Genomic DNA, 21,344 nt, shown 5'->3' with positions numbered 1-21,344 from the left:
GATGTTGGGCTAGGCCCAACTTCATCATCATCATCATTTATTTATATAGCGCCACTAATTCTGCAGCGCTGTACAGAGAACTCATTTACATCAGTCCCTGCCCCATTGGAGCTTACAGTATAAATTGCCTAACACACTCACACAGTCACAGACAGACAGACAGAGAGGGAGAGACAAGGGTCAATTTTTGATAGCAGCCAATTAACCTACCAGTATGTTTTTGGAGTGTGGGAGGAAACCGGAGCACCCGGAGGAAACCCACGCAAACATGGGGAGAACATACAAACTCCACACAGATAAGGCCGCGTCGGGAAGCGAACTCATGAGTGCTGTGAGGCAGAAGTGCTAACCACTGAGCCACTGTGCTGCCCAACTTATGTTTGGGCTCTATAGCAGCCGCCATATAGGTGGGTATTTCCACCACTAGCTATGGGCAGATCTGGGTTTGGTTTGGGCAGATCACGGGCATAGCATCGTTTTTTATGGATTTTCCAATTAGAAGTGTTAGCAGGTAAGCCTTTGTATCATTGTACAATAATTCTTCCAAAGTGTGTTTCTGCTGCTTAGAGAGCGATACGCAGGAGAATATCAAATTGTGACTCCCTATCCAGCCTCAGATTAATCATTTCTGCTCTGACTGCAGGAATATTTCAGATGAAGTCACTGTTCAAGTCAGACATTAATCTTCACAATGCTCAGCTTAAATATGTATTACTAAACCAATCACACTCTGGACTGATATTACATTCACTAACCTTCAATAAAAGCAAATATATTCAGGGTAGAGACAATGCCCCATAATTGCTGGAGAATAAAGAATTGTCATGTACTTATGTCTACGTCTGGTATCAGTAATGTCCTCAATGCTACCTCAAAATTACGACTCACATCGTCCAGACATACGAGTTTAATACCACAATATTTTGTGACTTTAGGGTGGAGCTTTAAAGGATTACGGAAACTAAATTGCAAGCTGCATTTAAGAACATGCGAAAATGTATATGCTACAGTTTCCATACATTGACAGAACTTATTTGACATTCTGTTGACATTTGCGGTGCAGTTCTGGAGAGTTGTAAATATTATTAGAAGTTATTTTTATAGCACCTTTTAAGTTTAGTTGATCATAACATAAGTCCAGTGGCTCAGTGGTTAGCACTTCTGCCTCACAGCACTGGGGTCATCAGTTCGATTCCCGACCGTGGCCTTATCTGTGTGGAGTTTATATGGGTTTCCTCCCACACTCCAAAAATATACTGGTAGGTTATTTGGCTGCTGACAAAATTAAACTTTAGTGTGTGTGTATGTTAGGGAATTTATACTGTAAGCTCCAATGGGGCAGGGACTGATGTGAATGTGATCCGGTTGATGGCGCTATATAAATAATTGATGCTGATGAGATGAGCAAAGTGGGGGCTGAAATTAGCGGTAAAAAAGTTTTACACCGGAAGAGGCCAATTCACAGAAGACAAAACAACACACAGCTCAAACGGGTTTAGAGGCAACGGAACACCTGAATCAGCCTCGGTCCACAATCCTGACACTCGGACATTAACAGGTTAAGAGACTTATGGTTTTGTTTCTTTTTTTGTTTTTAAATCAAGTAACTTTTTATTGTTTTATTCCAAAGAAAGGCAAAGCAAAACATACAAAAGACTAAACAAAATACAAATAAAAAATAAAAAATTGCAGAGTGTAAGGATACATAATTGCCAGCGGTACTTTAGCCACTGCCCTTAAATATATACATAGAGAATCTTAGTAACTAAGGCAAATGGTGGCACAAATGGTCCAAGCCATAGCATACCATTCACATAACACTGAGAACAATTATAACCATCTCGTTAGATATAGAGTACCCAGAAACAGTAACAACATCAACACTGCAATTCGGCTTGTGCGGTGGTCTGAAGCATGAGGATTAGAAAGGTGCAAAGAGACTTACGTTTTTGTAACAGAAAATATACTCTGAAATGCTGGAATGGGTCGCTTCATCGATTCTCGAACCAGTTACAAAAATCGGGTGGAAAATTCCATAACTTGCATTTTAAACCTTTAAAAAAAAATAAAAAAATAGTTAATGAGGTTTGCTGGAGCCAGTTTAACGGTGCAAGAGCCAGTTAAATTTTATATATTCTGGTATTATTGTGAAATGGTCTGCAGTAAAAAGATCACAGCCCAAAATTATTCAAATCATGTTGCAACACTTTATTTTTACCCAGAATGCATCACATTCCAAACCTTATTATATTGCTGCTTGTTCTGGGATATCCCCAGAAGTGGGTGGAGCTAGAACAGCCTGTAGCCAATCAGTTCATTGGAATATATGACACATATAGGACAGTGACCTGTCCTATTATGTCTCAGCAAGGAAAAATGAATGGAGACAACAGGAAGCCACAGACTGAGAGTTATATAGTGGAAGGAGCAGGGTCCCCAGCAGTACAGAGTATATCAGGAGATGAGTGATGTGTTAGTGAGGACAGGGCTGCATGTGACAGGGGCAGTGACATGATGTGAGGAGGGGAATGGAGGCAGCAGGAAGCCACAGACTGAGAGCTATATAGTGGAAGGAGCAGGGTCCCCAGCAGCACAGAGTATATCAGGAGATGAGTGATGTGTTAGTGAGGACAGGGCTGCATGTGACAGGGGCAGTGACATGATGTGAGGAGGGGAATGGAGGCAGCAGGAAGCCACAGACTGAGAGCTATATAGTGGAAGGAGCAGGGTCTCCAGCAGAGTATCGATGTGAGGCTCCTATTACCTAGTGTAGGAAAACTGTATCTAACCTGACATTCATACATCCAACTTCTGTTTCAAGCTTCCAAGGGATTCTAATCTTCCATAGACCTATTTTTTTTTACTGTTTCTAGCCTAATCACTAATGATAATGATGTGGTGAATCAAATAGTGCCTGAGAAGGCAGCCATTTTGCTAGCTAGCTCAATGTGCAACCTATGATAATTCCCGAAAACAGTGACATGAACGGTGCTAAAGAACTGATCGTTTGCTTCCACAAAATGGCCGCCTCCACTCTGTGCAGACAATGGCTTCATTCCAGGACTTGCCACTTTACATTTGGCCATGAAGTGCAATTTCAGTGGTTCCAATTATGAAATCACAGCAGGGCCCTCGCATATCACAATGGGGTTGTATTTTCTGTATAAGGGTGTGATCATGGCTTGGGGAAGGGGGTCGATTTTGTCCTGATTTGCTTACTTTACAGATATGGGGAGGTGTGTGAATGCCACAATTTTATCAACAATCTGGACTCCCAATTCACTGCCACCAATCGAGCGTAAAACAAAGTTTTAATGCAGGTATTTCAAATGTCCCAAACAATAGAATACTTCCAACCAAACGCAACCCAGCCTCAATTTCCCTTTGTATGTATCAAATCCCAACCTGTTCGGTGCCCCAGATCATCTCAGAATGATTGCCACACTAATGCTGCCGCTGCTTTGTGACATTTTAATTTACTTTCGAGCCTCTTGACAGAAGAGGTAGAGGCTAAAGTCAGTTAAAAATAATTCCCCTTTGATCAGAATAAAGCACTTTTTATGTTCAGTTTTTAGCTCGGGGGCTCTCTCTATTTGAGACAAAGTTAGTTGCTACTTATATAATTGTTTATAATGGAACAATTTTAACACTGGCTAGCCCTATTCCCCCTAGAAGAAGCTACAGATAGCCTGGAAAAGACACATTCAAAAACAATATTGATCAAATTGCAGAAGCAGGAAACCGTGAAGCAGATCTATTTTCCTGCAGGTTTTTCTTGCTGATTGACCGTACAGCCATTAGTGTGAATGTGCTCTCCTAATGCTTTAGCAGAATTGACTTCTGAATGACAATGTACTTCCCCCAGGCTTACGCCGTCCCATAAGTGCACCGTGAGATGTAATTTTAGTGGACCTTGCTGAACCGAGGTCACTTTATATCCCTGAAACTACAAAGTTGCTTATATATCTCGTCTTACACAAAGTCAAATGAAATCAATTGCGTTTGCTACTTTCTTTTTTTTTTTTAAATAAGAGAAAAAAACAAAACAAAACCCTTAGCAGTGTTTTAGTTAGGAAAATAAATAGTATTTAATAACTGGAGGTGAAAATTGCTTAATAAATAGAAACTAAGCTTATAAAACACGCAAATAATACAGGTTTATTTGCAGGACTGTCCCCCTTTTTTGGTGGCAAATTAATTTGAGGCATTGGACTACAAAATATGGTCATGGCGGTATGACCATGTCTGCTTATGTTTATCAAACACCCCCTTATGTCTGTAGAAGTTTACTAAATACCCCCTTATGTCTGTAGATGTTTTTACTAAATACCCCCTTATGTCTGTAGATGTTTATCAAACACCCCCTTATGTCTGTAGATGTTTATCAAACACCTGCTTATGTCTGTAGATGTTTACCAAATACCCTCTTATGTCTGCAGATGTTTATCAAATACCCTCTTATATCTGCAGATGTTTATCAAATACCCTCTTATATCTGTAGATGTTTACCAAATACCCTCTTATGTCTGTAGATGTTTACTAAATACCCCCTTATGTCTGTAGATGTTAAACAAATACCCTCTTATGTCTGTAGATGTTAAACAAATACCCCCTTATGTCTGTAGATGTTTATCAAATACCCCCTTATGTCTGTAGATGTTTATCAAATACCCTCTTATGTCTGTAGATGTTTATCAAATACCCTCTTATGTCTGTAGATGTTTATCAAATACCCTCTTATGTCTGTAGATGTTTATCAAATACCCCCTTATGTCTGTAGATGTTTATCAAATACCCTCTTATGTCTGTAGATGTTTATCAAATACCCTCTTATGTCTGTAGATGTTTATCAAATACCCCCTTATGTCTGTAGAAGTTTATCAAATACCCTCTTATGTCTGTAGATGTTTAACAAATACCCTCTTGTCTGTGGATGTTTATCAAATACCCCCTTATGTCTGTAGATGTTTAACAAATACCCTCTTATGTCTGTGTTAGGAACTCCCAAGTCAGTACAGTGAAACTCGGGAACTACTGAGAAGGCCAGATGTTCGCTGGAGCCCCTAGTGGTGGGGACAGACTGGGCTGCGGGCCGACCGAGGGTCGAGTAGCGTATACTGACTTAAAGGAGTTTCCCAGAAGTGGAGTGATTGGTGGACTGTAGTATAAGAGAAATCCAAGGTCCAAAGGTCACAGGCACAGAAGCAGTATCCAAGGGCAAGCAAAGGGTCAAACTCACAGGCAGAGAAGCAAAATCCGAATTCCAGGCAAAGGTCAAGGTCAGAAGAGAAGGGTCAAAGGTCCAATAACAAGCAGGGGTCAAACACGGGTGGTCAAATCTAAGGTAACAGGAACCTAAATGAATAGTACAAACAGGCAGCAGGACTGAGGACAGAACGCTATAACCGGCAGTGAGGCTCAGTCCTCACTGCCTTAAATAGTACAGATGGCCAATCAGGACACAGTCCAGAATATGTCCTCAGCTGCAGTATGATAGATATGCAGAGCCTGCAGCCAATGGAATAGGCAGAGTGCCAGCAGTAACCTAATCTGTAATCAGCCTTGATTAGCTGATCCTACATAGCCTTGCATGGCTGGCCCTACCTAATCCTGTGCGCACGCGCCCGACTGTTTGACAGCTGGCCGGGCGCGGCGTCAGGAAGACCAAAGCGTCCCGGTTGTTGCCCAGGCAACCGGGACACAGAAACCGGAAGTGACGCCCTGGTTGCCGTAGCAACGGCCCAAACGTCACTAGGAACAGCAAGAGAGTTGCGGCGGTGCCGGGAGCCGCCGCGACCACTAACAGTCTGTAGATGTTTACTAAATACCCCCTTATGTCAGTAGATGTTTATCAAATACCCCCTTATGTCTGTAGATGTTTATCAAATACCCCCTTATGTCTGTAGATGTTTATCAAATACCCCCTTATGTCTGTAGATGTTTATCAAATACCCCCTTATGTCTGTAGATGTTTATCAAATACCCCCTTATGTCTGTAGATGTTTATCAAATACCCCCTTATGTCTGTAGATGTTTATCAAATACCCTCTTATGTCTGTAGATGTTTATCAAATACCCCCTTATGTCTGTAGATGTTTATCAAATACCCTCTTATGTCTGTAGATGTTTATCAAATACCCCCTTATGTCTGTAGATGTTTATCAAATACCCCTTTATGTCTGTAGATGTTTACTAAATACCCCTTATGTCTGTAGATGTTTACCAAATACCCCCTTATGTCTGTAGATGTTTATCAAATACCCTCTTATGTCTGTAGATGTTTATCAAATACCCTCTTATGTCTGTAGATGTTTACTAAATACCCCTTATGTCTGTAGATGTTTACCATATACCCTCGTTTGTCTGTAGATGTTTAACAAATACCTTCTTATGTCTGTAGATGTTTACTAAATACCCCTTATGTCTGTAGATGTTTACCATATACCCTCTTATGTCTGTAGATGTTTATCAAATACCCTCTTATGTCTGTAGATGTTTATCAAATACCCTCTTATGTCTGTAGATGTTTATCAAATACCCCCTTATGTCTGTAGATGTTTATCAAATACCCCCTTATGTCTGTAGATGTTTACTAAATACCCCCTTATGTCTGTAGATGTTTACCAAATACCCCCTTATGTCTGTAGATGTTTATCAAATACCCTCTTATGTCTGTAGATGTTTACTAAATACCCCTTATGTCTGTAGATGTTTACCATATACCCTCTTATGTCTGTAGATGTTTAACAAATACCTTCTTATGTCTGTAGATGTTTACTAAATACCCCTTATGTCTGTAGATGTTTACCATATACCCTCTTATGTCTGTAGATGTTTAACAAATACCCTCTTATGTCTGTAGATGTTTATCAAATACCCTCTTATGTCTGTAGATGTTTACTGAATACCCTCTTATGTCTGTAGATGTTTACTGAATACCCTCTTATGTCTGTAGATGTTTATCAAATACCCTCTTATGTCTGTAGATGTTTACTGAATACCCTCTTATGTCTGTAGATGTTTGTCAAATACCCCTTATGTCTGTAGATGTTTGTCAAATACCCCTTATGTCTGTAGATGTTTACCAGATAAACAAGGTCTTGGGGGGGGGGGGGGGTCCATGGCTATCATTGGAACTCTCTAAGCTACTGGTTATTTGTATAACCCACCCTAAAACATGACAGATTTATAGTTCTCAACTTAATTTTTAATGCAATTTTAATAGATTTTTTCAAATGTAATTTTTTAAGTATGATATATAACCTTTTACAAAGTCATCTCTCAGGGAGAAGTGGGCCCAAGATAAAAATTCTCAGGGGGGCAATAATTCTACTAACGCTATCATTTTAATTAAATGTATAGTATAGAATTATAAGACACTATACACTGAAAAGCACATTTTAGTTTACCATCTGTTACGCTGTAGTATATAACTCTTCCATGTATTAACAATGTTTTTATATATTTATAACCCTGCACATATACATAGAATCTGGGCCATACCATAATGCAATATTAATACGCTGGCTAAGTGGTGACAACATAATGTCACACATTCACATGACAAGCTGGATCCTTTTTCATAACAAAAAGTTTAGGAAAAGCTGTTGACTTCTTCTAAGTCTTTGAGTCTCTCCAAAGAGGAATTGTTAATGTTGATGCTTTGACGTTTAAAATATTTACGGTTGCCATTCTTCATTTCCTGCAGGTCCGTGTTTACAGAGGTTTGAAGTGGTGATGGAAACAAGCTGTCAGGTCATCGTAGTGTTCACAGCAGCACAGATTGTTTCAGAGAAGGATGCATATCTTCTGAGAGGCAGTGATCTGTCCACTTATGTTTGGGGGGGGGGGGGGCAGGGCTGCATGTGACACATACGATTTGGAAAAAATTATGGATAACACATGGTCCTGTCTGCACATCCAACTTGTTCTAAAGGACAACTGAACGTTATATCAGGGGAATTCATATATTTGGGACGGACAACGTTGCTGCCTCTCAGAACTTCCCAATCAGTGAGACCCCTGGAGTTGGGTTGACATTGATCAGGCAAGTAGCACTCAGTTAAGAGTCTGTCTTGTGGATGAAGTCCTTGGAAGTAGACTGGAAAGGCACCGCCCGCTTATAGCCAGCTTGGCATCATTGACTGCAAATTTGAACCTGAGGCATGAGCGACCAATTTCAGAAAAAGAAAAGCGGTCCAACGAGGCCTTCACAGAGCCGGATATCATGCTGCATAAACTGTTCTTCATATCTGGCAATTCATGTTTGTAAGATAAGTGGTGAAAGTGCTCAGGAATTTGATTACCGAGCAATGGAAGAAGGTGATACGGTCAAATCAATCTTGACAAACAGATTGGTGCAAATGTGAAGTCAACCTAAAAAAACTCTACAGCTTGTCTCTACCAATGGAGGGTTCTGGTGGTTCCGTAATGTTGTGGGGCTCACTTTCGTGGCAAGGTTGGACGAGTGTGACACTAATGTTCTCCATGTGTCAAGTTCTTCTTATGATCTGAACTCAATCGAGTATTTATGGGATATTCTGGAACTACGTCTGAGACAAGATTTTCCACAACCATCCTGGTGCGAGTTGAGAGACTTTCATGTGGAACAATGATACTACATCCCTCCTGCACAGTTAGGCCGTACTGGCCATACTGGTAGCTGAATATCCTAATTTTCCACTTTTTCTCTACTAATTGTAGGTGTCCTATTAAAAATTTAAGCCAACGACCTATCAGCGCCACCACTGAAGTAATTTTGCTGAGGAGGATGCAATGAAGAACGGTGCCTAAATCTGTAGTGTCCTTGGAACTCATTTCAATGTCATGCCCGGTAACACAAAGTCTTGTTTTGCATGTGTGTAACATGCTAGGCACAGAACCTGTATCCAACAAGGTCCTCTCATCAGAAGGAGAGCATCTGAACTCCTGAAGTAACGGCCACCATCATGCACAAAGCCATGAGCTTATCTGTACAAACCATCATCATCATCTATTTATATAGCACCACTAATTCCGCAGCGCTGTACAGAGAACTCACATCAGTCCTTGCCACATTGGAGCTTACAGTCTAAATTCCCTAACATACACACACAGACAGACAGAGATTAGGGTCAATTTTGATAGCAGCCAATTAACCTACTATTATGTTTTTGGAGTGTGGGAGGAAACCGGAGCACCCGGAGAAAACCCACGCAAACACGGGGAGAACATACAAACTCCACACAGATAAGGTCATGGTCGGGAATTGAGCTCATGATCCCAGTGCTGTGAGGCAGAAGTGCTAACCACTAGGCCACTGTGCAATAATGTAACAGGAGGTTCGTGATACCACAGCGTAACATTTGTGTTGTGCATCTACAAGTTTGCAGAGCTTCTAATATGTACCCTGACTTGTAGTGAGCTGTAGCACAAGGAACGGAAATACAAGACAAGCTGGAGAGTGTAAAGACCTGCCAACAGAGCGCGATAACAAGATGCCTAGAGGATGGAGCAGAGCGGTGTTGGCTCAGTGATCCAACATCCGGCAAGAGTTCAATCTCCGCGACTCAGTGTAGAGTGTCAGAATTATAATATCAAGATTAGCAAAATAATATATGCCGAGAGGATAGTTAAAATATTCCATTTCGTGTTAATATGCTAAAGGAGTTTATCATCTTGTAGCTACTTGTCCCCCCCTCTGTGACCCACAGCCTCTCTCCTGATTATACCATACATTAAGCTTGCATTTAACACTATGTCCTAGAGCATCAGCCCCTCAAAAATGTTTTTTTTTAATCAAAGATATGAAATGGAAGTGCTCAGATTTAATGTTACACTTCAGCCGTTTACATATCTGTTTGTAGGATACATTTTCTCCGGCGCAGAGACATAGAAATCAGACGCTTGGTTACCCAACAATGAAAATTATTGGTAGAACGTGTTTCTGGATTTCATTTTAATATTGCAGGTAAAAAAAAACATTGTGTTCTTTGAATTTTATGGAGAAAATATGTTTTAAAAGTTTAATAGAAAATGATTTAGAGGCCCATTCACGGCGAAACCTTCATTATCAGCTATTTATATAGCGCCACTGATTCCGTAGCGTTGTACAGAGAACTCACTCACATCAGTTCCTGCCCCATTGGGGCTTACAGTCTAAACTCCCTAATATACACACACAGAGAGAGAGAGAGAGAGACTAGGGTCAATTTAATAGCAGCCAATTAACCTACCAGTATATTTTTGGATTGTGGGAGAAAACCGGTGCACCCGGAGGAAACCCACGCAAACATGGGGAGAACATACAAACTCCACACAGATGGCCATGGTCGGGATTCGAACTCATGACCCCAGTGCTGTAAAGCAGAAGTGCTAACCACTAAGCCACTGTGCTACCCGTATATCATAGAACACTTTCATAATTAACCGTGTGAAGTGGGAGGGGCCTCTCACTTAAGTACACTGGCAGCATTGTAGCGGAAAAATGTTTTTTTGGGCAGAAGACACCTAGAAAATAAAAATAATATGTTGCAATAGTGAACTGTAGTTTTAATTTTTGGTTTTTAATGAACGGAAACTGGAGTAAAAATTTATTTAATCGTTTTTTTGTTAAAAGCCTTTAACAAAGCTAATTACAAAATAATAATATTAAATATGACACACACTTATGAGATTAAGAGTACAAAGAGTATCGGGCTTAATACTTCCCCAAACTACAGGTGATTTAAGAATAACAGCTGAATAGCAATTGTAAAGTGCTAGAGAATATGCTGGCGCTATAGAAATACATTTTAATGCATAAATAATAAAAGTTAAGAATTAAATAAAGAAGTACAAAATGGAAAATAGAGATAAAATAGATGTGATGTAAAAAAAAAGGGGCATCAAGGCTCAAAATAATTATATATTTTTTTAAAAAAGATTTAAAGTTTCAAAAGAAAAAAAAACCAAAAAACTTGTTTTGGAGGAACTTTAAGATCTTAAAAACAATTTCTTTTTTTTACAGCATTTTGCTTAAATGTCAAATTCATTTGCATTGGAACTGGACTGTTATCAGTAAGAGCCTGAGTTAATTCACTGTTTCTTCCTCCTAGACTGACAGCAACGCCATCATTGTGTTGGTCTAAGCAATGATCAAATGCCAGATTATGACTAAGGGCCTGTATCGATAAGGATCTTAACTTGAGAAACTTCTTATTTCAATCTCCTGGACAAAACCATGTTACAATGAAAAAACAGTCAGTATTTAACTTATGTGCAAATTAGAATACTAATTTGCACCCCTTGCATTGTAACATGGTTTTGTCCAGGAGACTGAAATAAGAAGTTTCTTAAGTTAAGATCCTTAATGAATCAGACCCTAAGACTTTTATACTGCTGTAGTGCAGGGTAGGTCCTTCTCACAGGCGCCTAGTGTACAATGACCGCTGCAGGATAAAATGACACTGCATTAATGACTCCTTCAGGGCTTTGCTTAGCTGCAATAAATAAATAATGTTGACAGTGGTTCAGAGATTTATATCAGAGCTGACAATCACTTGACATGACGATAGTTTCTCTCCAGATGGACAAACCAATGTACAGGTATTAGGGCTTTTATCACTTTCCTTGGTAAACCTGTTTTGATACTCTCCCTCGGCAAGTCAATCCGACAGCGTCAGACTAGGTAAACCATCATTTCCAGAGTGTCCTCTAATGCTCTCTATCTCCAGTCAGCTCCGCATGGCGCTCACTAAGACCCGGTGCCACCCTCCTGGATCTGAAGTTTATCTCTCACTCAGTCGTTACGTAGGTTAGTACTTAATCTCAATTTGACTATCGGCAAGGTCAAGGCCAAGGTCTAGAATGGCTTGAACGTGAATGGGTCACATGTCTCAGGTTCCAGACATCACTACTCAAGGGGATTGGAACGGTCATCTCAAAGTAACAGTCAACTTGAGGGAACTTAAACATGATCACATCAGGTAACTATCCCTTCTCAGGTATCAATGCAGATATTTAAATGATCCAATACCACCAAAAATCTTCTGAGATGCCCCCGGTGGGACTATCAATAGGGCACCTGTATACTAAACAGCAGTGTATCAAAGGACTACATACTCAATATCCTGGTACAGCCCTGTTCAGATTTCCCTATGGAGATGTGTTGTGAGATGGGAGACAGCCCAGTAGTCAAAGCTAGAATGAAACGTTTTAATATTTCCAGCTTTATAACTTAGCTCGTTGCCCTCCTGAAAGTTTCAAGGCCCCAGGTCCTTGCCCGTGTCTCTTCGATTGTCGTCAAACCTAAGTGAATTTATTTTGCTGCCAGCATTTAGCAAATGTTCTATCTTTTTTTTGGTCGATTTTGGTGAATTGCCTATGAATTACTTACTGCAGGCTCAGTAATTATATTCTCTTTGATGGAAAGACATTTAGTTGTGTTTATAGCACTCTCCAGTACCCCTCCCTCTACATGCACATCTTACATATGGCTCGTATCCCGCCTCCCTGTTGTAATCCTTTAAAAATGCTCAGAGAGCTGGTTCAGTATAATCACCCAGACATGCAGTACCAAGGGAGCGATGAACGCTCGCAGTAATGCATGGTCTATGAGCGGAGATGGGAAATCTTCCAAATCTGGTTCTTAAGTAGAAAACATAAAGAGGCTTTTAACATTTGACTTTGGATACAATTTCCAACATTGCTGCCACCTCATGAAAAGAGGCACACGAGAGACGGAGGCTAAGTGGTTTCTGTTTAGACTTTCGCAGGAAACCATTGTCACGAAGTTGGTGATAAGAATCTCTTCAGGTGCAATAGTTTTGCAAGATGTAAATCCATGTTTACCAAGAACTGATATACAGTATATTTGGTCATCTTCAAAAAGACACAAATAAGCCACTGTTATTCAGCAGAACATACATTTACATGGCAGTGCTTTGAGTCAATGCTTTACCCACCGGAAAGCACAGTGGCTCAGTGGTTAGCACTTTGCCTCACAGCACTGGGGTCATGAGCTTGATTCCCGACCAGGGCCTTATCTGGTTAGAGTTTGCTCCCACACCCCAAAAATATTAGTGTGTGTGTGTTAGAGAATTTAGACTCTAAGCGCCAATGGGGCAGGGACTGGTCTGAATGTCAAAATATTGATCACAGTGGCTCAGTGGTTAACACTTCTGCCTCACTGCTCTGGGGTCATGAGTTTGATTCCCGACCAGGGCCTTATCTGTGTGATTTTACACTTGTCTGTATGTGTACGATAGAGATTTTAGACTGTAAGCTCCAATGGGGCAGGGACTGATGTGTATAACAAATATTCTCTGTACAGCGCTGCAGAATTGGTGACGCTATATAAATAAATGATGATGATGGCTATTTAAAGCAGGACAGGGGCCAGTCAAAGGAGATAATTCCCAATTAGAAACACACTGTTTTATCCTTATTAAGACTCATTAGTGTAGGACATGATTGTTTGTTCTACTTTCGAAGTGCTATATAGACAAAAATTATGGACAGTGTCTTACTAGTCTCTAGAGACAGTGTGATATATACTAAGCAACCCCATTAACACAACATCTTTTTGAGTCAATGCTTTACTCATGGGGTCTTCAAATTGTGACAGAAAAATGTTTTCAATTACAGAGAGACTGTTTGCCCTTATTGGAAACCTTCACTTCGGTAGAGGAGAGACCTTTAAAAGAAATAAGTAAAAAAAAACAACCTAAATAAAGCAAAAGAAACATTCCTTAAACACATCTGTGACATGATATAAAGGTAACTTATGTACAGGGAGTCAGAAAAGTTGGTTCAAACTTAGTAAAGTTATTTTGCTGATAATTATAAGAAACGGACAATAAAAACGATGCAGTAGAATAATCTACATGTTTTAAAGGAAATGACATCTAATCTACCTGCTAGATTCCTTTAACATGGAGGAGCAGAGAGAGGATTTGTCCAACACTTGGGGCTAGATTTACTAAGCCGCGGGTTTGAAAAAGGGGGGATGTTGCCTATAGCAACCAACCAGATTCTAGCTATCATTTATTTAGTGCTTTCTACAAAATGACAGCTAGAATTTGATTGGTTGCTATAGGCAACTTCCCCACTTTTTCAAACCCGCAGCTTAGTAAATATACCCCTTGGTGTTTTTTTAGTCGCCTAACAACAGTCAATGTTGTAACAGAAGCTCTGTGTCTATGGACATGCAACAATATATCTGTCTGGGAGAATTATTCAAACTTTTAGCACTGTATCCTACGCACAGAACACTCAGGATTCCTCAACTGCTTGATAAATAATGTGCATCCATCAAGTCTTTTTTTTCCCAGTAATCACAGTCACCTGATTCGCTATGGAAGGGCGATAAATTACCAGCCGAGCAGACAGAAGGGAAGGTCTCTTAAAGGCCTGTTTTGCTAAAATGTAAGTTGTGTGTATCCTGATGCCTTCCTAAAAAGCTCTGCATTATTTAAAGACAATCTTGTGCCTGCCAAGCCAGTATTATTCTAAAGAGACTCGCTTCTTCTTTTAGCTGACTGAGCTTTCCAAAATAATGATTTAAGACTTCCCAGAGACATATTAAAATACATATAGTAAAATAAAGCCTAAGATTAGTGTCTCTCGTCTGCAGTCGTGGATTTTAAACTCAAAAATATGAAAAGCGTTATAGACAGTGAGCCGCATAGAATAAGAGGCGCTCTGCGGTGTTACGCTGACGTTCTGCTGCAGCTGTTTTTTTTAAAGCGCGGCGGAGGATCTTCATTACATCATCGTGCGTTACTGAGTTTATAGAGGTGAACGTGACAATAGGTTCTCACTGCCCCAGTTGACAGGAGCCTCAGAGCACTACCCTGTGCAGTTGGTAGTATTTAATACTCGGGTGGGTTACATGTTGCCCTAGTACCCCCCCCCCCCACTTCCAATTTTGCTTTGCTAAGTGGAAGCTGGACTACTCCAAGGATTAGAGCTTTGCTTCAATCATCTTTAGTCCCGACAAGCCCCTGCAATTTATCTTGTATATTTGGGAACGTTATAAAAAATCTCTTTCGCTGGTTCATATCAAGCAGCTAGACCTAACGTGATATGTTGTAGATATCTGCATATGGGATCTGCTCAGATGGGCACTGAAAATACAGTATTATTATTATCCTTTATTTGTTAGGCGCCACAAGGAGTTCCGCAGCGCCGTACAATGCACAAACAATAGACAGTACAGGGTAAAATATTACTGAGCAGTAAACAAAAATACCAAAACTTCGGAAGCTCCAAGCAGGCCAATGCAGAAAAGACGGAGCAGAAGAGTAGGTAAGGACACAGGAGGGAAGAGGGCCCTGCTCGAATGAGCTTAGATCCTAAGGGAGGGTGAACAAGACTCAGGTACAAAGGGGGCCAGATGATGTAAAGGAGAGAAGAGGGGACGGGAGGAGGGAGGGGAGAGCGGGTTAGGAGGAAGGGGGGGGACGGGACATCTTCCAATATTTATTGACAAGTGGATTGTTTGGCTTTTGAAATTAGTCTTCTATTTAATATCTGCGGGGCCCACAGATTATAACTATGAAGGGCCCACTCACATAGATTTTATGTGTATGATCACCCACTGAAACACTCGGAATGCTTTAATATCCCTATGGAATACATCTTTATACACACGCACGCACACCTTCACCCCAAACCTTCTCAACCAATTCTGCCACCCCGTGTAGAATATAATACTCTATGCCTTATACAGAGGTCTCTTAAATGTTCCCTGCATTGCTTATATGTCACAATAATTATCATTCACATTATTTATAGATCACTAGAATGTTATCTATTCTGTATGTATATATATATATATATATATATATAATATATATATATATATATATATATATATAACTAGACTGCTCTGTATTGTGAAGTTGTCACTAGAGCTCTCTTTCTATTGTATAAGGACTAATATAATGGTCTTTATATTCTATATATATATATATATATATATATATATATATATCTATCACCCTGTATTGTATAGATGTCACTAGATTGCTCACTGTATAACATGTGTGGTAGAATGCTCTCTCCATAGCATAAAGGCCACTCACACGTTCTCTGTATTATATATGGGCCACTAGAATGCTCTGCATCGTCTAGATGTAATTAGAATGCTTTCTGTATTACATATCTGACACTAGAATGTTCTCTATATTATATGTCACTAGAATGCTCTCTACATTGTATTCATCTAATTAGAGTGCCCTCTGTATTGCATTAAGGTGGCAATAAGTTCTCTGTATTGCATTAAGGTATATAAAGTTATATAAAGGTCACTCGATTTGATTGCTGTTCTATATGTTGTATATATGCAACTAAAGTGCTTTCTGTATTATTTATAGATCAATAGAATGCTCTCTATATTGTATAGCGGTCACTGGAATTCTCTCTGTATTGTATAGTGGTCACTGGAATGCTCTTTGTATTGTATACAGATCACTCTGTATAGTATAGATGTCACTAGAATGCTTTATGTATTGTATAGATATCAATAGAATGCTCTCTGTATTGTATATAGATCACTCTGGATAGTATAGATGTCACTAGAATGCTCTCTGTATTGTATATCGGTCATTGGAATGCTCATTGTATTGTATATAGATCACTCTGTGTTGTATAGATGTCACTAGAATGCTCTCTGTATTGTATAGATGTCACTAGAATGCTCTCTGTATTGTATAGATGTCACTAGAATGCTCTCTGTATTGTATAGGTGTCGCTAGAATGCTCTCTGTATTGTATATAGATCACTCTGTATTTTATAGATGTCACTAGAATGCTCTCTGTATTGTATAGGTGTCACTAGAATTCTCTCTGTATTGTATAGATGTCACTAGAATGTTCTCTGGATTGTATAGAGGTCACTAGAATGCTCTCTGTATTGTATAGTGGTCACTAGAATGCTCTATGTATTGTATAGTGGTCACTAGAATGCTCTCTGGGTTGTATAGATGTCACTAGAATGCTCTCTGTGTTAATGTTGCAGTGTACTTTATACCTCCTTAGCTGTCACCATTTAGTGTGACACCTGTATCTGTCCACTAGTAGGCGCGGCAGTGCAAGGGTGTTTTAAGGGAGAGGGTTTGGGGGCAGGGACTAGTGCTTCAGAGGCGCAAAGCACGGCCCCTCGTAATGTGACACGCCTCTAGCATGACATGACCACCTTTTCAGAAGTACTGCTTGTCCCTATTCCTAAATATATAACTTTGGGAGGCATGGACCTGTATTCTTACTTATTATGCAGGAATGCATCTCATTACTTAGGGACACTCTGTCATCATGACTTTGAAGATGTCAACTATCGGGAGTCCGCATTCCTCACAGAGAGAAAAATTCTGGATGCAGATCTGCAAAACCTATTGAGGATTCCGCTGATGTCATCAATTTTAAGGGAACGCAGATCAAGTGGTTTATGAACTGCAGCAAATCCCTCTGATTGAATTACAGTCCTCATATCCAATTCACAAGAGTTTATTGTTACCTGACTGCTACAGAGATAAAAATGAATATTAGAGCATTCAAAGTACATAAAAATGTATTGAAGTCCGCTAAACTGCTTCATGTAAGTGTGGTTTTCAGGCATTTCAGTCTAGAATAAAAAAGAAGTTATAAATATTGTGGGCTGTAAATATATATAATATATCAAGTATTTCTTTGTGCACAAATAGATATTAAAAATGTATAGGCTAAACTGAGAACATAAAAGACTTTACTGTACCTAGATGTACTTGAGATACAGCCAAAGACTGCAGTGGTTAATTACAAATTATTTATTAAAGTTTTGTGGCTGAAAGACTGAAGTGCTGTACCGGGAAAGGAGAAGATCTGATAGAAGCAGGTTTTATTTCTTGTCTTTACAACAGTAGACGCTAATGAAATAGCTGTGTCTATTTTAAAAAACATAGCAAAATATTGAAATAAAATCTCAAAAAACAGAATGAGGTAGCCTCTCTATCTGCTGTGGAACTGCAAGTGCCAGCATGCCCTGCCAGTTGCCGGTTGATTTGCCGGTGATACTTGTGTGGGCATCGTGTATGGTAACAGAGATGGAATATGGTTTCTGTGCTGCGCGACAAAACTGGTGCCATTGTGCCCATTGAGTGGTAAGAAACTGTAGGGAAGCATCTCATGGGTTAAACCAAAAACAGTGTAAATATGTTTGTGCTGCAGAGGGAGAGTGAATTTGAGACGCTGTCTGCATAGTGAAGGAGGAAGGCAACAGACAGGCAAGCTGGAAGTAATGGGGTTGTACCTGTATGAATCAGTCATATGCGCAGTATAGAGCTTACTAAGGCAGGTCTGCAAAGGTTAAAGGAACCACAAGAGAGCAGGAAGCTTGCAGAAAGAAAACAATATCATCTTGTTAATCAGAGGGAAAATTGAATAAACTGAGCGAGAGAAAATGGGATGAATGTAATGAGATATTAGGAGCAGACAGTGCAAGGCTTAGAGGGAGGGGGCAAGGGCGGGCTGGGCCGGGGGGGCATCGGTCCCGGGCCGCTCAGTCTGACCCCTGTTTGGGCTGCTCAGTCTGACCCCTGTTCGGGCCGCCCCCCCCCCCCGTGGATGCATGTTTTTTAAAGAAAAACGTGCATATTACCGGCGGCCGCATCACAAAACAAGCGATGAGTAGAAGACATGAGGGCCTAGTGGATGCAATATTTTACATCTTAGTATGTGCTACTCGGAATAATTTGCAGAATGCGTCTGTTTTCATTCGATACGCTTAAAGCATAAGTTAAAAGTGTCGAACGCGCTTTTGCGTTTCCATTTGTAAACGTGCTTTTTGCGCTTAAAAGTCGGACTTCCGACTCTACATGAGCCCCTGAATGAGGATGAACTGCAATGTAGGTTCACATAGATAAATCTGATTGATAATACGGCAAAGAACTGACAATGAAGAGATGGGGAGTAAGAAGAGGGGAAGCATTGAAAGCTGAATAAACTGTAATAAAAAGTAAAGTACAGGTAAGAATGTCATCACAGCAGCAAACATTGGAAGGTTTAGCTTTGCTGAGCATTGGGCTCTCCGGGTTGGTAGTAACATCTGAGATGGCTCTTTAGATCTTAGGCTAACATGAGACAAGACTGCAGTGGGGGAAACTGAACAGCAGAGGGCTGCACGGGAGGAAGCTCAGTAGTGCAAAATTAATAAAAAAAAAAAAGAAAGACAAATGTTCATGATAATTACAGGTAGAAAAATGGGGACATGAGTACAGAAACGTGATGGAAGAACAGCGATCTGGTGTCTGAATCTAATAAAGAAAAGAAGGGGAATATTTAACATAGGGAGAAAAGCCTTAGATCCGTCATAAAGAGTTATCACTGAATTTAGGGTTCCTACTTATACCCCGGGCAGTGCCAGGCTGGGCTAGGAGGCAGGGGGTCCTCTGCCAGCCAGGCTGGTCCCATAGTGGGCTACCTTGGGCTGAGTCACTGGGCTACCCCTAGCCTCCAGCCTGGTGAAGACTATCGCTGGTTTTTCCTATATACTTCCCATGGGGAAGCCTTTTTAGCAAGTGGCGGTACAAGTACCACCACCGTCCTCCTATCATTATCACCATCTCAGAAAAAAAAATGCTTTATTATTAAAAATACAATATTTTAAATAAAGTTATTATTTTCTTTTTCTATATATATATTTTTTTCTTCAAAAAAACTTTATTATTCTCTTTCTACTGAATCTGGAACAGGAAGCCAAGTCCAGGCTTCCAGGTCCAATGGCCATGCGCCAGTCCTCTTGCCTCAGTCAGCCGGCAATCTCTGGAGAGCTGAGCATCAGAGTAGGGTCTCAGTAAACAGTATCGGAGCCACTGATCGAGGAGAGAAGGATAGGCAATCGGTCGTGCTGGGGGCGTAGATTAAGAGAAATGGAGGACATGAGAGAACAGAGCCCTGCTTGTGAGAGCTTACAATCTAAAGCAGTCTTTCCCAAAACCCTAGACCTAAGGGAGCTCAAACAGTGCATGTTTTCCATATCTCCCTGCTGGAGCACAGGTGTAGTCATTACTGACTGATACAATGTAACAGGTCCACAGGTGGTTACTGACTGATACAATGTAACAGATCCACAGGTGGTATAATTATATCACTGGGCACCTGGAAACCTGCCCTGTTAGGGGTGCTGAGGACTGGGTTTGGGAAACTCTGATCTAAAGGAAATTTAAAGACAACAGGGCTGGGATAAGGTATGGCAGTTTTGCCACCCTAGTGGTCCCAGTATAATAGACAGTCCCTAAAACCACTTTATTAAAATCCAATGGGGATTTTTCAGATTTTTGTATGTGTTACATTGAACTTTGTCAGTTTGTGGAGTCTTTTCTACCATTAAAGTTTATTTGAAAGAAAAAAAAAACCCCATCAACATTTTTTTTATTATAATGGTAGTCAGCTTTGTTTAATAAACTGGGACCAGCCCAGGCTGCCTGCTGCTGGGACTGTTTGACATTTTGGGAAAGGGGCACTTTTTTTTTCTTTTTCAATTATTTCTTTAATTTACCTTATATTAAACAAAAGGTCCTATGGGCTGTGGGAATCCAGGCCCATTACCAGGTCCCATAGTAAATCATTTACAGTCACCATTTTTCTGCTCGCTACTATATACTGTTAGTGTTCCTGCAATATACCATATAGTGCCAGTGCCTATGTACAGCACCTCCCTGTAGAGGTCTTTCCACTTTGCTGTAATGACCCTTTGGTGATTTAGCAATGTATCAATGTTCTGCTTAGCTTAATAATCTGTTAGATTCTCCCACTGTCAGAGCTTTTCAGCACTTGATGATGGATGGAGGCTGGACATGCACACGGAGCAGGCAGCCATTAACTCTTTCCCTGCTGGTTGAGGACACAACACAGGTTTCTGGCAGCAAAATGTCAAAACGCAAATAATGATGCAATACTGTAAAATCTTCTACACATGAAATAAAGTTGAGATGTATAGCAGATTCCTGGCTATTTATCAATGACCGTAACAAAAGAGACAGTTGCTGTCAGCGTTTATCCTTAACACTGCATATCTGTGTGTCTAGCAAAATGAAAACATGAGGTATTAGTTCATATTTTAATCAAAATATTTAAGCCTGCATCCCAACGTCAAGGGCACCTCATTATATGCAGGTCCTACACTGACCTATATGCTTTAAACACCATTAAAATGCAGTTAAAATCAGATGCATTCTCCTCCCAGGTATAGGATCTTACACCTAGTAAGGGCTGGTTGTGAGCCACACCCAAATGTGCCTTAAATAGGCTTAATGGACAGCTGCTAAGAGAACAAAAGGCAATAATTTGAGGCAAAACCAGAGAAAAAATAAGCCAGCGCTCAGTATGTCCCATATTATATATGGTAC

General features: G+C 40.3%; 1 protein-coding gene across 3 annotated transcripts in view; it reads right to left on the bottom strand.

Annotated features, from left to right (window-relative positions):
* LOC142104522 (ninjurin-1-like) overlaps nucleotides 1–21,344 on the bottom strand; it is a 327,591-nt gene that overhangs the window by 154,642 nt on the left and 151,605 nt on the right. For 2 of the 3 annotated variants that reach the window (XM_075189241.1, XM_075189243.1), the window contains exon 4: nucleotides 1,946–2,053. The exons of the other annotated variant lie outside the window; for it this stretch is intronic. The gene's annotated coding sequence lies outside the window, so the exon portion shown is untranslated. The remainder of the gene's footprint in view (nucleotides 1–1,945; nucleotides 2,054–21,344) is intronic. 3 annotated transcript variants of the gene reach the window in all.

This window comes from Mixophyes fleayi, chromosome 10 (assembly GCF_038048845.1).
Source record: "Mixophyes fleayi isolate aMixFle1 chromosome 10, aMixFle1.hap1, whole genome shotgun sequence".
Lineage (NCBI taxonomy): Eukaryota > Metazoa > Chordata > Amphibia > Anura > Limnodynastidae > Mixophyes > Mixophyes fleayi.
This window is presented reverse-complemented; position numbering and strand designations above follow the sequence as displayed.